The sequence below is a fragment of the Sus scrofa genome, chromosome 5 (genome assembly GCF_000003025.6).
Source record: "Sus scrofa isolate TJ Tabasco breed Duroc chromosome 5, Sscrofa11.1, whole genome shotgun sequence".
In the NCBI taxonomy this organism is placed as follows: domain Eukaryota; kingdom Metazoa; phylum Chordata; class Mammalia; order Artiodactyla; family Suidae; genus Sus; species Sus scrofa.
The window spans coordinates 13,225,617-13,248,508 of NC_010447.5; the positions used below are offsets into that span (position 1 = coordinate 13,225,617).

General features: G+C 39.7%; 1 long non-coding RNA gene across 2 annotated transcripts in view; it reads right to left on the bottom strand.

Moving 5' to 3' along the window:
• LOC102157760 overlaps positions 1–22,892 on the bottom strand; it is an 83,778-nt gene that overhangs the window by 54,244 nt on the left and 6,642 nt on the right. For both annotated transcript variants that reach the window (XR_002343921.1, XR_298411.3), the window contains exon 2: positions 21,730–21,791. This is a non-coding gene — a long non-coding RNA (uncharacterized LOC102157760). The remainder of the gene's footprint in view (positions 1–21,729; positions 21,792–22,892) is intronic.

Below are 22,892 nucleotides of genomic sequence, written 5' to 3' on the forward strand. Positions count from 1 at the left end.
TTTCTACTCTTTCTAAAATTCTAATGCTGCTCTTGACTTGGAGCCTTCCCACCCTCTGTTCCCTTTGTCTAGAATGCTCTTCCTTTACACAGCTTTACAACTAACTCCATCCTTTTCTTCACTCTTAGCTCAAAAGTGACTTCCTCAGTGAGGCTTCCCCTGAACCAACTCCCATTCTCTTTCTAACACCTTAGATACTTCTTTCCTGCTTTTTTCTCCTCTTCTTTAGCACTCATCACTACATGCAGATATATAATATATAATACATAAAAGCAATACATAATTGATGAATTTATTCTCTTTATTTTCTGTTTCTTTCATGAGAGCAGGGATTTTGTCTGTTTCGTTCACATCTATACCCTGAGCTCAGAATGTTTCCAAGCCCAAGTTGAATCCATGCTAAAGGGACTAGTCAATAGGGACCCTAGGGTTTGGATTCTGGGTGATAGGGAAATTGTGGTTTGGTTAGCAGAAATAAGATACCTGAGAAAATTAACTTGGAGAGAAAGACTCAGTACTAGACATCTGCAATAGGTCTGGCTAGAATGGCCGTCATGAATGTAGAGTAGAGGCTGGTATCTTTTCATTCTCCATCCTGTCCCAATAATGTTCACTGATAAGCACTGGACATAAGCAAGCCCACTAGGACTCTTGTCCTAGCTCATCTAAGAACTGGCTAGGTGACCTTGGATGATCAGTCCTTCATTTCAGGTCTCATCAAAAAATGAGAGGGTTGAAGATGATTTCTAAGGTTCCTCCAAATTTTACAAATCCTGTGATCCCAGGACCAAAAGGCTGCAAGCTAAGCCATTGCATAAGAGGTCCTTTCTAGCCTTCATAGTCTATGGTTCTAAGAAGGGTGCACTGTGGGAGTCCTTTTGTGCAAAAGAGCAGGTGCAGAGCTGGAGAACCCAGGAAGAGGGGCCACCTCAGGGGGCAGGACAAAGTTGTCTCCATCAGAAAGGTGCCCCAGAAAGGGTGGAATTTTGCTTTCTAGGCTGAATTCATTGGCCCCACAATATAGCACTCTCATTCTTAGAGCGCCACCTACTGATTAAGAGATTTTCAGCAGCCAATAAAATATCTCAAAAAAGGTTTTTCTTTTTCTAATCTTGGGCTTTAATAAATACGTTTCAGGAAAGAATTTCAAGTAATATTTACAAAAATTCTCTAGTATGGGGGCTTATATAACAGTTTTAATATTTAGAAGGGAAAGGGACCTTTCCTTTTGCAGACCTTTTTCGTATTTCTAAGAAAGAGTCAAAACTTAATGTACTCTTCTGTACAAGAGATCTTTTGCTTAATAAAACAAGTATTTTTTTGGAAGGTCAGGAGTTAACCGAATTTGAATAGAGAAATTTTCATTTTAATTGCAGTAAGGGAGATCCCTGCTTTAAAGAGTCCCAGGGGTAATCTGGTTCTATAGCAAAATAATCACTCCATAATGTTTGCTTTGGTAAATTCAGCCTCTCATTTATTTTGTTTTCAATCTGGGCCCACCTGTTCTTGTGACGTAGTTCCGGCAATTTTAAATGACAGCCTTTAGCTCACACTTTCTTGAAAAACAAACCAAATACATTCAAGACTCATTTTGGGCTGGCAGCGAGGCATGCGTAAGAGGTTATTTATGACGTGCTATGCTTGCCTGGATCTGGTGGGCGGCCCAGATGGGTCTCACACTCTTGTCTTTCCCAGGCAAGAAGCCTCTGCCCAGCCATCCCTGGCTTTTTTAATGTTGTCTTTAGCAACTACAACTCTAGGGTGCTTGAAATCATTACGTGGAGTCTGTTGTAGTTTTGTTACCAGCCCATCCTCCAAGGAACAGAATTTAGTGTAAGATAGACTTAAGGCGGTTAGTGACCTTCCAACAAAATGAACCTATTTTAAAAGAACTATATTCTGACTTGTGGGCTGGGAAGGGAGAGAGCATTACAATGAGATCCTAGGCTGGAGCCTGATCATAATGCTGTTCATATCAGGTGAGATAACTTAAGCGTTTGCAGCCAAGAGCTTTTAAAAGACAGTTTTAGATCTTTTCCTAAGAAAAGAAGGTTCTGAGAAATCCAGCCATAGTGCTAAGTAGTTCAAAGCTTGGGTTCTCAGGTCAGAAAGAACTCATTAAATCTCCTCCTGTCCTTTACTCACTCACTGTCATTTAAAATGCTGGGAAAGGAGTTCTTTTGTGGTGCAGCAGGTTAAGGATCCATAGTTGTCACTGCAGCGGTTAGAGTTGATTCTGTGGTTCAGGTTCAATCCCTGCCTGGAAACTTTCACAAGCTGTGGGTGAGGCCCAAAAAGAAAGAAAGAATAAAATGCTGTGTTACTTAGCCTCTCTGAGACCCAATTTTCTCAGCGATAAAATGGAAAAATTAGAGGACCTAATAGTCATCAGGCTGATGTCAAGACTGAGTGTGATACCCACCATCAGGCAACTGAAGAGGACTCCATAACTGGTAGTGATCATTAGTGTTAATAATGATCCCTTAGCCAGTACTGACAAGGGACTAGAAAGGCAGAATGAGGCAATGGGAAGGGAATTGGGTTGGAAATCGGGTTTTCATCTCAGCTCCAATAAGAACCACTCATATGACTCAAGGCCAGTCCTGTTGGTTCTCTTTGAGATTTTATGAGATAAAATTGCTAGTGCACCTGGTCTTTTTCAGCTCTGAAATTAAAATCAATGAGATCTGTTGCTGTTAAAGTGCTTTTAAGGTTCTGAGTAATGGAAATAATGTTATTATTATAAAAATGACCATTCTGAGGCTAAGAAGAAACGGTTTAATCAAATCTTGAGGTTGAGCCTTTTTCCCCACATAAGAGCTATCATATATATGAGAACATTTTGGAGCACAAAGACCTCCTTGTTGATTGTTCTTGAAGGTTTGAGTAGAAATGAGGAGGGGGGAGGATGGAGCAGAGCCTGAGCTCCACTGGCCTGAATGAGCAGAGCCTTCCTCTGGGCACCTGGAGACCTGGCGGAGACTGGGGACAATCCCCAGGTTTAGCGGGTCGGGTTCCCTGAGGGGCAATTGCCCATTGGATTGAATTATGTCAAATAGAGGAGCTGCTTGTAAAATGAGCAAATATTCCCCCAGGATCAGATTTGAACCAACACATTGTACCTTTCAAATGGCTGAGTACAACACATGGGAAAATGACCTTGTAATCAAACCAGACTGCCAATGTGAGGTCAGCCCAGAATGGAAGTGATTTTGATTATAGAAATCAAATTTATGAGCTGTCTTATTCCACCAGCTTTTATTGATTCTTTGGCTAGGCTGGGGATAGGTAGAGTTAATGCAGCCAGTCTGAAAGCAGCCAGCCTGCTGAGCAGTGGAATTCTCTTTTCCAGAAAATTTAACTTGGTCTCAACAATAAATCAATCCAAGGCTAAGACCCTTAAGAAGCATATAAAGGCAAGTTGTAGATATCACATACTAGCCTTTGACCAGCAAAGCATACTGGAACTGGGGAATTTTCCAATAAAATCTAATATTTATTTTACCAGGCAAATTTTTTGATTAGCTTTGTTGTGTTTTAAAATAAGTGAATTATGTTCAAATGGAATTGCTTAGGACTGAGAACTATTATCTAGGTCCACTAAGAAAACCAACATCATATGTTTTCATTACAAAACTAACATTAGAAAGAGAAAAAAAAGTTTCTATTATGTCTGTATGTAGATGTAAATAAAAATGGTATAAAATCTATGACTTTATTTTCTAACAGATATAAAGAAAGTTCTAGTCAAAAAAAAAAATGTTCTGACATACTTTGAAAATCAAAAAGATTGACAAGAATTGGGTAATGCTCAAGTTAGAAAACTAAAACTCAAAATCCAGGAGGGCATTTGACCGATTTTCTGGAGTAGAGTATAATTTCAAAAAAGAGACAATTGGTAATTTAAAAGGTGTCCACTTCTTTTCAAAAAAAATTGAGAAAACAAAAGGGAGTTCCTGTCGTGGCACAGCAGAAATGAATCTGACTAGGAATCATGAGGTTTCGGGTTCAATCCCTGGCCTTGCTCAGTGGATTAAGGATCCGGTGTTGCTGTGCCTGTGTGGCGTAGGCCGGCAGCTGTAGCTCCGATTAGACCCCTAGCCTGGGAACTTCCACATTCCTCAGATGCGGACCTAAAAAGAAAAAAAAAATTAAAAATAAATAAAAAATAAGAGGTGCCTACTTCTTCTCAGAGATTTTTTTGTTTGTTTGTTTGTTTTTGCTTTTAATCTCTGCAACAACCTGAGACCATTCAGTTATGCCCTGAACATCTTTTTAGCATCTCTTTATTGGAAAGAGATGTCAAAGCACTCTCCAAAATTTAGCCACAAAGATCCTCATCAGTCAAGGAGGAGTTCCCATCACAGCTCAGCAGAAACAAACCTGACTAGTGTCCACAAGGACCCAGGTTTGATCCCTGGCCTTGCTCGATGGGTTAAGGATTCAGCACTGTCATGAGCTGTGGTATAGGTCAAAGACATGGCTCAGATCTGGCATTGCTGTGGCTGTGATGTAGGCCGGCAGCTATAGCTCCGATTCAACCCCTAGACTGGGAACTTTCATATGCTGAGGGTGAAGCCCTAAAAAAAAAAAAAAAAAAAAAATCAAGGAAAATTATGTGACTTAAGATGCTGTGCAGCTCTGAGACTGATGGGATTATATTGTCAAGTGAGATGAAAAGCAATTACAACTGATTGAATATAGGACACTACAAAGAGCTCTGAATCAATAACTTTGAAATAAGTCTATGATTTGCTATCTTAAGATTCAAAGACGCTATTTCTATCAATGCAGTCATGTTATCTACGGAATTTCTCATGAGATTAGAGAAAATTACATTCTACATTCTACAACTTATAAGTACATTACAGGGCTTGGAGTTGTACATCTCACACCATCATGTGAAATTGAACCAGGTTTTCCGGTGCTGTCTACACAAGACACATAAACAACAATAAAAGCCACAAAGTAGCTGTGCTTCAGAAACAAACTTTAGCAGATTGGGAGTTCCCAATGTGGCTCAGTGGTCAACAAACCTGACTAGCATCCATGAGGACACAGGTTCAATCCCTGGCCTTGCTCAGTGGGTTAAGGATCCAGCGTTGCTGTAAGCTATGGTGTATGTCACAGACACAGCTCAGATCCTGCATTGCTGTGGTTGTGGTGTAGGCTGGCAGCTACAGTTCCGATTTGATCTCTAGCCTGGGAACCTCCATATGCCATGAGTGCAGCCCTAAAAAGCAAAAAATAAAATGAAAATTTAAAAAAAACTAATTGTAAAAAAAAAATTAGCAGATTGAAGTCCATTGGGTTAGTTGATACACAGAGTTCTGATTTACAGAGACTTTTTACATCTGAAAAATAATTGAGGTGCAATGGATATTGCTAAATATTCCAGTAAATAACAAGGGCTGACATACATTGAATGCTTACTTTATGCCAGACACTTACATGAGTTAACTCATTTAATCCCGATAATAGCTCCATGAATTAAAAACTGTTACTTTCCTGAGCATAGCCCAGAGTCCATTAGTTGAACAAGACCTTCTCTCTTTTCTCTTCTCATTATAAGAACAAAGACTTAAGATAAATTACAGGCTCTCTCTACAGATCTTGGTCTACTTAGCTCAGATATCTTTCAGAACTCACTAGAAACCTTGCTTTCCTGGAAGAATTTCCCTTGTTCTTTGGGCTACTTTGGGACAATTTTCTTAAACTCATCCTCCTAGTAACATGTACTTCAACCAGCACAACTCAAATCATGACTTTTGAAATGCACACATTTAATTAACTGTCCTCCCCAGGAGAATTCTTCAGGAGGGCAGGGACTATGTCTGTTTTACTTACCACTATAGTCTCAGGACAGGGCATGAGTAGGTATGACAGGGATGGAGTAGGCATAGATAGTTATAGAAGTCCCAATAAAGGGTCATAGATAGGGAAATCTAGGGGACTTTGGGAGATCACTGTAAATTAATACATTGCTCAAAAAAGCCATCAGAAAAAGGCAGGCATGGACGGGATTAAGATGGAGGAATAGAAGGACTGGAGCTCAACTTCTCTCATAAAAACAACAAAACTACAACAAATGCTGAACGACCTTCAACCAAATGGACTAGAAACTTTCAAAAAGATATCCTACTCCAGGAGACAAAGAGGAGGCCACAACAAGAGGTAGGAGGGGTGATTACATGATATAAGCAACCCCATACCTCCCGGGTGGGAAGCCACAGAATGGGAAATAACTGTATCACAGAGACTCACCTACAAGAATGAGAGTTCTGAGCCCCAGGTAAATTTCCCACACCTGGGAATTGGCATTTGGAGAAAGAGCCTCTAGAGCACCTGGCATTGAAGGCCAGTGAGGCTTGTATGCAGGAGCTCCACGGGACTGGGGGAAATGGAGACCCCATCCTTGAAAGGGACCACAGACTTTCACGTGCACTGGGTCCCAGGGCAAAGCAATGCTCCATAGGAATCTGGGTTGGACCTGACTGCAGTTCTTGGAGGAGCTCCTGGGAAAACAGGGGATGACTGTGGCTCCTTATGGGGAAACGACATTGGAGGCAAAGCTCTTGGGAACATTCATCAGTGTGCGATTCTCTGGAGGTGGCCATTTTGGGAAAATCTGGCCCCACACATCAGCCCAGAGAAGCCCCAGGCCAAACAATAATCCAGGTGGGATCAGAGCCCCACCCATCAGTAAACAGGCTGCCTAAAGACCCCACAGGAATACAGCCACCTCTAATCTCACCCAGAGACAAAGCCCCACCCACCAGAGGGATAGGAACCAACCCACCTACCAGTGGGCAGGCACCAGTCCCTCCCATCAGAAAGCCTACAGCAAGGCCCTGCAGCAACTTTAGCCACAAAGGGGTCAGACACCAGAAGTAAGAGGCTACACTCTATTGTCTACGAAAAGGACACCACACCAAAAACCTATAAAAATGAAAAGACAGGAGTTCTCATCATGGCACAGCAGAAACAAATCTGACTAGGAACCATGAGGTTGCAAGTTTGATCCCTGGCCTCGCTCAGTGGGTTAAGGATCCAGCATTGACATGAGCGGTGGTGTAGGTCACAGACACAGCTCAGATGTGGCATTGCTGTGGCTGTGGCATAGGCCAGCAGCTGTAGCTCTGATAAGACCCCCTAGCCCGGGAATCTTCATATGCCATGCTGTAGGTGCAGCTCTTAAAAAAAAAAAAAAAAAAAGGAAAAGAGAGAGAACTATAACTAAGATAAAGGAGAAAGAAAAGACCTCAGAAAATCAGCTAAGTGATCTGGAGATTACCAGCCTCCAGGAAAACTATTTTAGACTATTGATGCTGAAGATGATGCAAGACATTGGAAATAAACTGGAGGCAAAGATGGATAATTTACAGGAAACACTGAGCAAAGAAATACAAGATTTAAAACTTAAGCAAGCAGAGATGCAAAATACAATAAGTGAAATAAAAAATTCATTAGAAGCAACCAATAGTAGAATACAGGAGGCAGAAGATTGAATAAGTGAGGTGGAGGACATATTAGTAGAAATCACTGATGCAGAACAGAAAAGAGAAAAAAAGATTGAAAAGAAATGAAAAGTCTCAGAGAACTCTGGGACATTAAATACACCAACATCTGCATTATAGGGGTGCCAGAAGGAGAAGAGAAAGAGAGAAAAAAAGTGACAGAAAAAAATATTTGAAGAGATAATAGCTGAAAACTTTCTTAACATGGGAAGAGAACCACTCACTTAAATCCAGGAAGCACAACAAATACCATATAAAATAAATCCAAGGAGGAACACCCCAAAACAGATATTAATCAAACTGGCCAAAATTAAAAACAAAGAGAGAATATTGAAAGCAGCTAGGGAGGAGAAACAAATAACATACAATGGAACCCCAATAAGGTTATCGGCAGATTTTTCAGCAGAAACCCTGCAGGCCAGAAGGGAGTGGCATGATATACTTAACATGATGAAAGGACAAAACCTCCAACCAAGATTACTTTACCCAGCAAGGCTCTCATTCAGATTCGAAGGAGAAATCAAAAGCTTTACAGATAAGCAAAAGCTAAGAGAATTCCGCAACAAATCCTTAAAGAATTTCTCTAGGCAGAAAAGAAAAGGCCACAGCCAGAAACAATGACAAGGCTCCCCAGTAAAAGCATATATAAAGATATGAAATCATCCATGCCCAATTAAGCTACCAAAATCAGAAATCATGAGATGAGGAGGGTACAAATGCAGGATACTGGAGATGCACTAGCAATTAAGAGACCAACAACTTAAAACAATCTTATGTGTGTGTGTGAAAGAGAGAGAGAGAGAAGAGACCTATATAAAACTTCAGGGCAAATGCAAACCAAAAATCTACAATCGATACTCACACAAATAAGAAAAATAAACTCAAATACAACACTAATGATAGTCTTCAAACCACAAGAGGAGAGAACAAGAGAAGAAGGGACGAAAAAAGAGCAACAAAAACAAATCCAAAAGAGTTAATAAAATGGTAATAAGAACATACATATCAATAATTACCTTAAATGGAGTTCCCGTTGTGGCACAGTAGAAACAGATCCGACTAGGAACCATGAGGTCGTGGGTTCGATCCCTGGCCTCACTCAGTGGGTTAAGGATCTGGCATTGCCGTGAGCTGTGGTGTAGGTTGCAGACATGGCTCAGATCCCATGTTGCTGTGGCTGTGGTATAGGCTGGCAGCAACAGGTCTGATTCAACCCCTAGTCTGGGTACCTCCATATGCCATGGGTGAAGCCCTAAAAAAAGACAAAAAAAGAAAAAAGAAAACACTGAGAAGTATACTCAGAAGCAAAGGAAGCTGAAATGAAAAATAAATTAAAAGTTTAAAAAAATAATAATAATTACCTTAAATGTTAATGGACTAAATGCCCCAACCAAAAGACATAGACTGGCTGAATGGATACAAAAACAAGACCCATATATATGCATCTTCAAGAGACCCACTTCACTTCTAGGGACACAAACAAATTAAAAGTGAGAGGATGGGAAAAAATATTCCATGCAAACCAGAATCAAAAGAAAGCTGGAGTAGCAAAACTCATATCATACACAATAGACATTAAAATGAAGAATATTTTAAGAGACAAGGAAGGACACTACATAATGATCAAAGGATCAATCCAAGAAGAAGAAGATATAACAAATTTAAATATCTATGCACCCAAAATAGGTTCACCACAATATATAAGGCAACTGCTAACAGCCTTAAAAGGAGAAACTGACAATAAGACAATAATAGTGGGAGACTTTAACACCCCATTTTCAGCAATGGACAGATCATCCAGACAGAAAAGCAATAAGGAAACACAGGCCCTGAATGAAGCATGGTACCAGATGGACTTAATAGATATTTACAGGACGTTCCATCCAAAAGCAACAGAATACACATTCTTCACAAGTACACACAGAACATTCTTTAAGATTGATCACATCCTGGGCTACAAATCCAACCTCAGTAACTTTAAGAAAATTGAAATCACATCAAGCATCTTGTCCAACATTATATAACTAGAAATCAACAACAAGAAGAAAACTGAAAAAACACAAACACTGGAGACTAAACAACATGCTGCTAAACAAGCAATGGATCACTGAAGAAATCAAAGAGGAAATTAAAAAATACCTTGAAGCAAATGACAACAAAGATAGGACAACCAAAACCTATGGGATGCAGCAAAAGTCATTCTAAGAGGAAAGTTTATAGCAATACAAGCGCACCTCAGGAAACAAGAAAAAGATCAAGTAAACAACCTAACTTTACATCTAAAGTAGCTAGAGAGAGAAGAACAGACAAGACCTAAAGTTAGTAGGAGGAAAGAAATCATAAAGATCAGAGCAGAAATCAATGATATAGAAACCAAGAAAATCATAGAAAAGATCAATGAAACGAAAAGTTGGTTCTTTGAAAAGATCAACAAAACTGATAAACCCTTAGCCAGACTTCTCAAGCAAAAAAGAGAGAAGACCCAAATCAATAAAATTAGAAATGAAAAAGGAGAAGTTACAACGGACATCACAGAAATACAAAGGATCATAAGAGACTATTATATGCAACTAAACACCTATAAAATGGAAAACCTAGAAGAAATGGACAAATTCTTAGAGAAGTACAATCTTCCAACACTAAACCAAGATGAAATAGAAAAGACGAAGGGACCAATCACAAATACTGACATCGAAACTGTGATTAAAAAACTTCCAACAAACAAAAGTCCAGGACCAGATAGCTTCACAGGTGAATTCTATCAAACCTTTAGAGAAGAGCTAACACCTATACTTCTGAAACTATTTCAAAAAATTGCAGAGGAAGGGATACTCCCAAACTCATTCTATGAGGCCACCATCACCCTGATACGAAAACCAGACAAAGATACCACAGAAAAAGAAAACTACAGGCCAATTTCACTGATCAACATAGATGCAAAAATCCTCAACAAAATACTAGCAAACCACATCCAACAATACATTAAAAGGATGTACATCATGATCAAGTGGGATTTATCCCAGGGATGCAAGGATTCTTCAATATTCACAATTCTGTGATACACCACATTAAGAAACTGAATAATAAAATACATATGATCCTCTCAATAGAAGCAGAGAAAGCCTTTGACAAAATCCAACACCCATTTCTGATAAAAACTCTTCAGAAAGTGGGCATAGAGGGAACTTACCTCAACATAATAAAGGCCATTTATGACAAATCCACAGCTAACATCATTCTCAATGGTGAAAGGCTGAAAGAATTCCCACTGAGATTAGGAACAAAACAAAGATGTCCACACTCACCACTATTATTCAGCATGGTTTTGGAAGTCTTAGCCACAGCAATCAGAGAAGTAAAAGAGATAAAAGGAATCCAAACTGGAAAGGAAGAAGTAAAACTATCATTATTTGCAGATGACATGATACTATACCTAGAAAATCCTAAAAACTCTACCAGAAAACTCTTAGAGTTCATCGAGTTTGGCAAAGTTGCAGGATACAAAATTAATACACAGAAATCGAATGCTGTCCTATATACTAACAATGAAAGATCAGAAAGAGAAATTAGGGAAACAATCCCATTTACTATCGCATCGAAAGAATAAAATGCTTAGGAATAAACATACCTAAAGAGACAAAAGACCTGTACTCTGAAAACAATAAGATGCTGATGAAAGAAATCAAAGATGACACAGATGGAAAGACATACCATGCTCTTGGATTGGAAGAGTCAATGTTATCAATATGACTATACTACCCTAGGCAATCTACAGATTCATTGCAATCCCTATCAAATTACCAAGGACATTTTTCACCGAACTGGAACAAAATTTTTTAAAGTTTATTTGGAAGCACAAAAGACCCAGAATAGCCAAAGACATTCTGAAAAAGAAAAATGGAGCTGGAGGAATCAGGCTCCCTGGCTTAAGACTATAATATAAAGCTACAGTTATCGAAACCATGTGGTACTGGCACAAAGACAGAAACATAGATCAGTGGAACAGGATATAAAGCCCAGAATTAAACCCACACACCTACAGCCAACTAATCTGACAAAGGACGCAAGAATATTCAATGGAGAAAAGACAGCCTGTTCAATAAGTGGTGCTGGGAAAACTGGACAGCCACATGGAAAAGAATGAAATTAGATCACTTCCTAACACCATACACAAAAGTAAACTCAAAATGGATTAAAGACCTAGATATAAGACCAGACACTATAAAACTCTTAGAGGAAAACATAGGCCAAACACTCTCCAACATAAAGAACAGCAACATCTTCTCAGATCCATCTCTTAGAGTTATGACAGTAAGAACAAAAATAAACAAATGAGACTTAATTAAACTTAAAAATTTCTTCACAGCAAAGAAAACCCTAAACAAAATGAAAAGACAACCCACAGAGTGGGATAAAAGATTTGTACATCAATCAACTGACAAGGGATTAATCTCCAAAATTTATAAACACCTTCTGCAGCTCAATATAAAAAAAAAATGAACAACCCCATCAAAAAATGGGCACAAGATCTAAACAGACAATTCTCCAAAGAAGGCATATGGATGTCCCAAAAAAACACATGAAAAGATGTTCAACATCACTAATTATTAGAGAAATGCAAATCAAAACCACTATGAGGTACCACCTTACACTGGCCAGAATGGCCATCATAAAAAGTCTACAAACAATAAGAGCTGGAGAGGGTGTGGAGAAAAAGGAACCCTAGTACACTGTTAGTGGGAATGTAAATTGGTGCAACCACATGGAAACAGTATGGAGATTCCTCAGAAAACTAAAAATAGAATTATCTTTTGATCCAGCAATCCCACTCCTGGGCATCTATCCAGGAAAAACCATGACTTGAGAAGATACATGTAACTCCAGTGTTCATTGCAGCACTATATGCAATAGCCAAGACATGGAAACAACCTAAATGTCCATTGACAGAGGATTGGATCAAGAAGATGTGGTACGTATATATGACAGAACATTAGTCAGCCATTGAAAGGAAAGAAATAACGGCATTTGCAGCAATATGGATGGATCTAGAAATTATCATGCTAAGTGAAGTCAGTCAATGAGACACCAACATCAAATGCTATATCATTTACATGTGGAATCTCAAAAAAAGGACACAATGAACTTCTTTGCAGAACAGTTACTGAATCATGGACTTTGAAATACCATGGTTTCAAAGGAGACAGGTTGGAGGGTGGGGGGATGCCCTGAGGGTTTGGGATGGAAATGCGATACAATTTGGTTGTGATGATTGTTGCACAACTATAAATGTAATAAAATTCACTGAGTAATTTTTTAAAAAGGAAAAAAAAAAGAATAAGGCAGACTTGCTTGGCTAGTGGAGATGAGAGAATTGCCTCAGGTCGTTGGGTGGGGGGTGGGATGAGGCCTGCATTCATACTCAGACCAAGGGCAGGAGCTTGAGGACCACCCTTCTGCTGATTTGAATACACACCTTACCAGATACCAAGGACAGCTACTACTCCAGGAATGAAGGGGCGGTCTTTTACGACCCCCACTCCCCTTGGATGATAAAACTGTAGCCCACTAGATCCTGAAGCAGAGCTTCCATGCCTGCCCTCTTGTATCTCTCACAAGTGTCCTATCTTAATAAATCTATCTCTTGCCTATCCCTTTGTCTCTTGCTGAATTCCTTCTGCAAGGAGACATGAAGAACCTGAACTTCAGTGAGTCCAGACACAGGATGAGTGATTCTAATTTAAAACCGTGGGTTCAAGTCCCAATCTGGGTTTAGGTTGGGTTTAGGCTATTAGTGCTGTCAGTTTCAGGTACAGTCTTTATTGCATGAATAAATAAATAAGTACATCATAGCTGTCCTTGATCATGGGCGATAATAGAGAAAACGTGCCTTACATATAAGAAACATGCCATATATGGAAAAACACTGTGCTATGAAAACTAACTAAAAGCAGACAGCACGGTCACCACAGAGATCAGGCATGATCTTTGCTGGTGGTTTGGGGCATATGGGGGAGGCTGGTCCTTAAAAAGCTCTTGACATGGCCTACTCTCTCCTGCTGCTAGCACTCATTCATTCATCCAGACTGTCTACCTTTACGGGACTCTCACCTGGGACTATTCTCCAAGAGGTATGACATGAAATAGAAACAAACATTAAAAAAAAAAAAGAAAGAAAGAAAGAGAGAAAAAAAGGAGTTCCTGTTGTGGCTCAGTGGTTAACGAACCTGACTAGTGAGGATGCAGGTTCAATCCCTGGCCTTGCTCAGTGGAGCTGTTGCCGTGAGCTGTGGTATAGGTCACAGACATGGCTCAGATCCCAAGTTGCCATGGTTGTGGCGTAGGCCGGCAGCTGCAGCTCTGATTCAACCCCCAGCCTGGGAACCTCAATATGCTGAGGGTACAACCCAAAAAAGACAAAAAAAAAAAAAAAAAAAATAGGCCTTCCCTGGCCTTAGCAGTTGAGGACTCAATGTTGTCACTGCTGTGGCTCAGGTTACTGCTATGACTTGGGTTTGATCCCTAGCCTGGAAACTTCCACATGCCATGGGTTCAGGCAAAACAAACAAACAAACAAACAAACAAACAAAAAAAAATCATCATTACCAGCCTAACAAGTTCTGCCTGTGACTCCTTGAAAGAAAGAGGGCAAAAATGCAAAACCAAAAATAAAAACCAGTTCACTTGTACAACCTAGAAGCTAGTTCTAATCTGTTCAGGCTTTTTGTTATTCAATTAGCTTTACACAAAAGAAGCAAACAATCTTCAAAGACTTTGCTGATTTAATATAAAGATTATCTGTACTTTATCATAGGCTTCTGATGACTACAGCTTATCTTCACTGACTTGACCTTGTTCATTTGATTTGGGACCCTAGCCTGGTATGCTAATTCCAGTTTAGTTTGTTTGTTCATTTCACACATTTTTTTTTCATTTTTCAAAGTTTTACAGAAGTAGAGTTGATTTACAATGCTGTGATCATTTCTGCTGTACAACAAAGTGATTCAGTTATACATATACACATAATCCATTCTTTTTCAGATTCTTTTCCTATACAGACCATCACAGAATATTGGGTAGAGTTCCCTATGCTATCAGCAAGTTCCTGTTGGCCAATCATACATATACCACAGCCACACTTTTTTTTCTGAAGTCTGTTATATGCCAAATGTAGTGTTAGTCACTGGGACACAATAGCGAACAAAACAGATGCTCCCTGACCTCACGGTATAGTCTGGAGGAAAATATAGATATGTTAACAGGCACCTGCAAAAATAGCAGGGATAGTTTAGCCCATGAATGAAATTCAGGGATTTTTTTTTTAATCCCTTAAATGGTAAGCACAGCTGGATATGTGTATTTAATGTGCATTTTTCATTGTTTTCAGCAGGTTCTTAAACATTTTCTGTATAATAGTTCAGGTGAGACAAAACTACGTGCAGAGAGTATAAGAGCATGTATAACCCAAGCATAAACAAGTCATCCAGCTTAACTATTTTGAACTGGATGTAACATATAATTGGGGCCAGGCAGGGGCAGCTTTGAATGAGTTACCAAAAGATCTTGTTTAGAAATTCTATGCAGAGACCATTCAAAGAGAACAATAAGGCAAACGGTGTGCATTGTATTATTGTTCCCCATCATTGCCTCCTCTCTTCCTGTGATATGATTACATTTCTCCACCCACCCCCCCATATAAAGCCACATGGCTTGTTTGCCTAATGCAATGTGCTTGAAAGTGTTGTATGCATCCTCCAAGCAGAGGCTTTAATAAGAGCTTTCCAGTAGTTACACACTCTTTCCTTCTGATGCAAAGTAGCATGTCCCAGGAATGGCCTCCTCCTCCAACCTAGGTCCCAGAATGAAGATGTGGCAGAGCTGACCAGCAAATAATCAGTAAGACAAATAAGAAGTAAACCTTTGTAGTTGTAAACCACTGAGAGTTGGTGCTTATTTTGTATAACCTAGCAAGAGCAGACTAAATCACCAAGTTTCAGGCACCCAGTGGGTTTCAAACAAAGGCAAACATAGAATAGGTACAACTTCCAGGAGCAGACAAGAAATTAAACATAAACATATAAAGAAGTCTACCATCAAGCAGACAAGGAAACCAGTGAAGAGACAGATGATTTGAATAACCGTGAACAAGCTTGATGTAATCTCTATATGTAGCATATTGAACCCAAGAACAGGAAAGTATGCATTCTTTACAAGCCCCGTAAAATAATTTATGAAAATGACTTGAGTACTAATCATGAAATAGTCTCAACAAATTCAAAAGAACTAGGATCCATGTTTTCTGACTATAATAGAATTAATTTAGGTATAGATTTGTTTAAATAAAAAAATCACATATTTGGAAACTAAAAAACATAAATAGCTCATGGAACAAAGAAATCATAGTGAAAACTGAACATTTACAGTACCCTAAATACGTACTTTAAAAGAATAAAGGCCAAAAGTAATTAGATAAACATCCAACTTTAGAAGTTAGAAAAAGAAAAAATAAGCCCAAAGAAAGTAGAAAGAAATATATATATATATATATATATGAAATCAGAAATTAATAAACACAAAACAGAGAGGATCAACAAAACTAAAAGTATTTTTTTAAGGAATAATAAAATAGACAAATCCTTGGAAAGCTCAATTAAGAAAAAAAGGGAAAGCACAAATAAATACTATTACGGTCATAAAAGGGATATAATTAACTGTTAAAGAGATAGGAAGATATCATGAAAAACTTTTAAATGATAAGTAGCTATAAATATATAACATAACAAAACTGACTCCATATGAAATTAAAAACCTTAACAATACCTTTAAAGTTGAATAATTAATCAAAAATCTTTTCACAAAATATACCAAGCCCAAATAGTTTCATGGGAAGTTTTGGTTTTTTTTAAATGTCTTTTTTAGGACCACACTCGTGGCATATGGAGGTTCCCAGGCTAGGGGTCTCATCGGAGCTATTGCTGCAAGCCTATGCCACAACAACGCTGAATCCTTAACCCACTGAGTGAGGCCAGGGATGGAACCCGCAACCTCATGGTTCCTACGCAGATTCATTTCTGCTGCACCACAATGGGAACGCCTTCATGGGGAGATCTTAACGACTATTTAAGGAACAAGTAAATCCAGTCTTAAAAAAATTCTTCTAGGATATAGAAAAAGAGAAAAAAAATTCCAATCATTTTATAATGGTCAATGTCAATAAGCAGAACATAAATCAAAGACAGACAAGAGCAACATAAGAAGGAAAAAATTATAGGTCAATTCCAGTAGTAATCACAAATGCAAAAATCCTAAACAACATTCAGCAAACTGATTCTAACAATAGACAAAATATAATAACAATAGATAAAAAAATAACTTCACAAACCTGGATTTTATTTCAGAAATTCAAGATTGGTTCACCTTTTGAAAATGTTTTAATATACGACAGCAACAAATTAAGGGAGAAAAACCATATGATCACCTCCACAGCTGCAGAAAAATAATTTAATAGAACTAAACATTAAATCTTGTTTTGGAAAAAATCCTTTGCAACAAAAGAGAAGGAATAGAATAAAATTTTTTTAATCTGTCAAAATTTATCTAGAAAAACTGCAGCAAGGAGTTCTCGCTGTAGTGCAGTGGGTTAAGGATCTGGCGTTGCCATGACTGTGGCGTAAGTCTGTCATTGCTCAGATTCAATCATCCCTGAGCTAGGAACTTCCATATGCCATGGGTGTGGCAATAAAAAAAAAAAAAAAAAAAAAAAAAAAAAGCTATAGCAAAGGTCATGCTTAATGGTGAAATGTAAAAATAAAAATATTATTTTAAGATCAGGAAGCAGACCCTTATTTACCATTTTAGTAGAGGTCCTAACTACTGAAGTAAGATAAGAATAAGAAATAAAATAGATAAGGGTTTAAGAAAAAGAAACAACACTATTCTTGTTTCTGGCTAATAGAATTGCTGCAAAACTCCAAAGAATTCAAACATAAAGTTTAAAAATTAATAAGAGAGTTAGCAAAGTCTCTGGTTACAAAATCCGTATACCATAGCAAATTGCATTTATATGCATCAGTAACAAAGAGGACATATAACAATAACAACAAAATTACTTAGAAATAAATTCTAATAAAAGACATGTAAAACCTCTATGAAGAAAATATAACTCTAGCATGAAATATTAAATTAAGGAAGACGTAAACAAGGGGCACGTTAGACAAAAGTGACTTTAATGCCTTAGTAGCCTATGTAAGCAAAGCAAAACCTAAGCCTGTAATGCCTCAAGATTAGGAAATTGAAACTTAAGGACAACCAATCACAAACAGCCTACTAGGATTTCTGCCATAATGCAACCACTTAAGCTACAGCCAATTAAATAATTGGCTTGCTTTGCTTCCACCTCTTTTCTATAAAAGTATTTTCCCTAGCTCCTGTTAACAGAGTGCTTCTCACTACTTCTGGTTTAATGCTGCTCCCTTCAAATGGATCTTTGCTCAAATAAATCCTTGAAAATTTTAATATGCCTCAGTTAACCTTTTACTAAGACCACATAATTGGAGAAAAATATGTAATAGATAAGAGTGTGTGTGTGTGTGTGTGTGTGTGTGTGTGAAAATGAATAAACTAATTCTATTATAGAAAATGTGACAAAGAACAAAGTAGAAATACTTGCCCTGTTATATAGTAACTGAGACCAACTGACCCATGAAGCAGAATAAAGAAGGCTGGATTGGGGGGAGGAGACGAGACAGCGGAGTAGAAGGACTTGAGCTCACGTCCTCTCACAAAAACAGCAAAATCACAACTAACCGCTGGACAACCATCAACAAAGACTGGAAGCTACCAAAAAAGATATTATATATCCAAAGACAAAGAAGAAGAAGCCACAGTAGGGGGAGCACTTTCTCGGTACAATCAAATTCCATACTTGTTGGGTGGGCAACTTACACACTGGAAAATAATTATATTGCAGAGATTCTCCCACAGGAGTGGGAGTCCTGAGCCCTATATCAGGCTCCCCAGCCTGGGGGTTTGTCATCAGAAGGAGGAGCCCCCAGAGCATTTGGCTTTGAAGGCCAGCAGAAACTCTACAGACCTGGGGGAAACAGAGACTCTACTCTTGGAGGGCACACACAAGTTTTCAGGACAAAGCAGTGACTCCACAAATACCTGAGCCAGGCCTACCTGTGGGTCCTGGAGGGTTTCCTGGGGAGGCAGGGGCTGGCTGTGACTCTCTGTGGGGGCAAGGACACTGGTGGCAGAGGCCCTAGGGAATATTCACCAGTGTGAGCTCTCCCAGAGGTCACCATTTTGGCACCGAGACCTCCCATCCAACAGCCTGCAGGCTCGTTCCAGTGTTGGGATGCCTCAGGCCAAACAACCAACAGACTGGGAACACAGCCCAACCCATCAGCAGACAGGTTGCCTGAGGTCATCCTGAGCCCACAGCCTATGCACACCCCTTGACACAGCACTGCTCACCAGCAGGACAAGACGCAGGTCCACCCACCAGTGAGCAGGCAACCGTCCCTCCCACCAGGAAGCCTGAAGAAGTCATTGGACCAACCTCACCCACCATGGGACAGTCACTAGAAGCAAGAGGAACTACAATCCTACAGCCTTCAGACTGGAGACCACAAACACAGAAAGTTAGACACAATGAGACAGCAGAGAAATGTGTTCCAGACAAAGGAACAAGATTAAAACACCAGAAGAACAACTAAGTGAAATGGATGTAGGCAGTCTACCTGAAAAAGAATTCAGAGGAAAGATAGTAAAGATGAGCCAAGAATAAACAATACTGAAAGACTCAAGTGTGTATGGAAACTGGATTTGTTATAGAGCAATCATCTATTGCTGTGTCACCAACTACCCCAAGACTTCATGTCTTAAAACAGCAATCATCTTATAATTTCCTACAGTTATAAGGATTGATTTGGCCAGTTCTTATGTTGGTCTCACCCCCATACACCCTTGCAACTTCACTCAGGCTGGTGGCTATGCTGGGCTGGAAAGTCCAAAAAGACTGTTCTCATATGGCTGGGGCCGTGGTACTGGGGTTCAGTTCTCTTTGAGATAACCTCTTGCTATTTGTTAAAGCCAGTAGCTAGATCAGTCCAGACATAAGGAAAAGGAAAATTTACCTTGCCTCTTGATGGACAGAAAGGCATACATACCAGGGGGGAAGGAACTGATCATAGCCATCTCTAGAGATTATCTAACACAGCTGGAATTACAAGGCAGTGAGAAATGGAGGCTATCCATATGGATAAAAAGTAATTGGACCCTATCTCATACCATACACAAAAACAAATTCCAGACGGAAAAAAAGGCTTACATGTAGAAAGTAAAACCATAAAACTTTTAGAAAACAAATATAATGTTGAACACCTTGAAAAAGAAAAGGATTTCTGAAGCAAAACATAAAAAGGCAAGGGGGGGAGGGCTTGTCAGTGAATTTCAGCTACATTATGGGTTAAGGACTTTGATGGTAGAAATGAATTACCACGTTCAACATGATTTACACAGGAATATACTTTCCAAATTCTAAACATGTAGGACTAATTTATAAATCCTCTATGCACTCATTAAAGACAATTACTATCATTTATGGTAGTACTTTCTAAAAATATCTGGAGCTATTAACTAAAAGCCAAATAAAGCATACTCATTGTAAACCACCAGGGAAAAAAAAAATTCTACGGGAGAATAACAGACGTTATCAAGGGATGGGAATAATTTGGTTACTGTGGTTAAGGACAAGATCCTTTGCCAAGATCCCTGGCAGTTCGGGGTGATAAAAGGAACATCTCCTGGCATTTACCCATGGGGCAGTGACCAGAGGATTGGGCTGGGAGAATGGGAGCTTCCTGCCAAGGAGCCCAGGGTGTGTGGTGTATGTATATATATATATTTTTTTTTGTCTTTTTGCTATTTCTTGGACCGCTCCTGTGGCATATGGAGGTTCCTAGGCTAGGGGTCCAATCCGAGCTGTAGCCACCAGCCTATGCCAGAGCCACAGCAACGCAGGATCCGAGCCGCGTCTGCAACCTACACCACAGCTCACAGCAACACCGGATCGTTAACCCACTGAGCAAGGGCAGGGACCGAACCCGCAACCTCATGGTTCCTAGTCGAATTCGTTAACCACTGCGCCACGACGGGAACTCCGTGTATATTCTTTAACATCTTTGGGCTTGTTCTCTCTTGTAAAAGTGTGGGGGGTGTCTAGATTACATTAGGTCATTTTTAGTTCTAGAATGTTGTGATTCATTCTTAAATCACAATTTTTTTTTTTTTTTTTTTTTGACTGTGCTCTCAGCATTTGGAAGTTCCTGGCCAGGGATCAAACCCATGCCACAACAGCAACCCAAGCCAATGCAGGATTCTTAAACCACTGGTGCCAAAAGAGAACTTGGACTAATTGATATGTATTTTTTTTTCTTTTTAGGGCTGCATCTGCAACCTGTGGATGTTCCCAGGCTAGGGGTAGAATTGGAGCAGCAGTGGCAGGCTGGTGCCACAACCACAACCATAGCAATGCAGGATCTGAGCCACATCCGCGACCTATACCACAGATTGCGGCAATGCCAGATCCTTAACCCACTGACCAAGGCCAGGGATCCAACCCTCATCCTTATGGATACCCGTCAGGTTCATAACCCACTGAGCCACAGCAGGAACTCCCACTAATCAATATTTTTAAACACCCCAGTTTGTTTGGAGAAATAATTGATTTTTCCTTTTTGTGTGTGTTTGTGTGTCCCCAAGATTTCCCCTTAGACCTCAGGTCCTCTAGTTCTCTCCTCTACCACATCCACCTGACTCCCCACCCATCTTCCATGTTCCCATGGCTGCATTTCCTGAAGTCCATCCTTTTGCAGCCCTTGGCTCTGGGTCCTGCTTGGTATTTGAGAGGCCCAGTCACTATTAAGCATTCAGAAGGTGGTGTGTATGAATTGGTTGAATGCAGAGAGGGAATGGTGCTCTGCCTCTTGCCGAACTGGAGAGACAAGAGTGTGTGTGTGCTGATCTGACCCTAGGCTAAGGTCCTAACTCCTGTGTACCTCAGTTTCCTCTCTGAGAAAAGAAGATGACAAGAGTATCGGCCTCACAGGGTTGCTAAGAGAATTAAATGTGATAATTACGTAAACAACATAACACCCGATACCAAGAGCTCAATGAATATTAGCTGAAAGAAAAAAATGGTTAAACTCACCCGACTTTAGCAGACATCTAAACTGCCTGGTCCTTGATCATAGACTTCCCCAAACTGTGGACCTATGAGAAACAAGTATTTGTTGTTTAAGCCACATAGTTTATAGTGTTTTGTTACAGCAGCCTGAATGAACTAAGACACTCTATATCCCTGGCAGCTAACATAGTTTTCAGTTATTCATGCTTCTATGTCTAAGATAATCATTCAGGTATCACAGTTTTCTTGCCTTACATAGTATTTGCTTTATAAAGATCAGGGTGACAAACAGATGTTATGACAGACAGTGCTTTGAAAAAAAAAAATGCCTTTCTCAAGTACATTCAAGTAAAGTCAGATGAAGATAAAAGGCTAAGAATTTTCGGAGTTCCCAACGTGGCTCAGTGGTTAACGAATCCAACTAGGAACCATGAGGTTTCAGGTTCTATCCCTGGCCTTGCTCAATGGGTTAAGGATCCAGCATTGCTGTGAGCTGTGGTGTAGGTTGCAGACGCGGCTCAGATCCCACGTTGCTGTGGCTCTGGTGCAGGCCAGCAGCTATAGCTCTGATTAGACCCCTAGCCTGGGAACCTCCACATGCCGAGGGAGTAGCCCTAGAAAAGGCAAAAAGACAAGACAAAAAAAAAAAATACTAAGAATTTTCACAATGCAGGTGTCTCTCACATAAGTAGCCTGCTTTGACCTACAACAAGAAGACAAGGTAGTGCATGTCCTGTGTGATGCTCTTGGTAAATAAAGTCTCCTAAAACATATTCTGGGATAGATTCATTCAGGTGCTCTATTTTCTGATAAAAAGTATACAACTTCATTAACTAATAGCATCTATTCAACTTTTATGTAAAAATACTAGTAATCAATATTGGATATCACTTCTGGTTGACATTTGTCCAAACCTTGTTTCACTTTGCTTAAAAGTTAAGAGTTTAGGAGTTCCCGTTGTGGTGCAGTGGTTAACGAATCCAACTAGGAACCATGAGGTTGCGAGTTCAATCCCTCCCTTGCTCAGCGGGTTAAGGATCCGGCGTTGCCGTGAGCTGTGGTGTAGGCTGCAGACACGGCTCGGATCCCGTGTTGCTGTGGCTCTGGCGTAGGCCGGCGGCTACTGCTCCCATTGGACCCCTAGCCTGGGAACCTCCATATGCCACGGGAGCGTCCCTAGAAAAGAC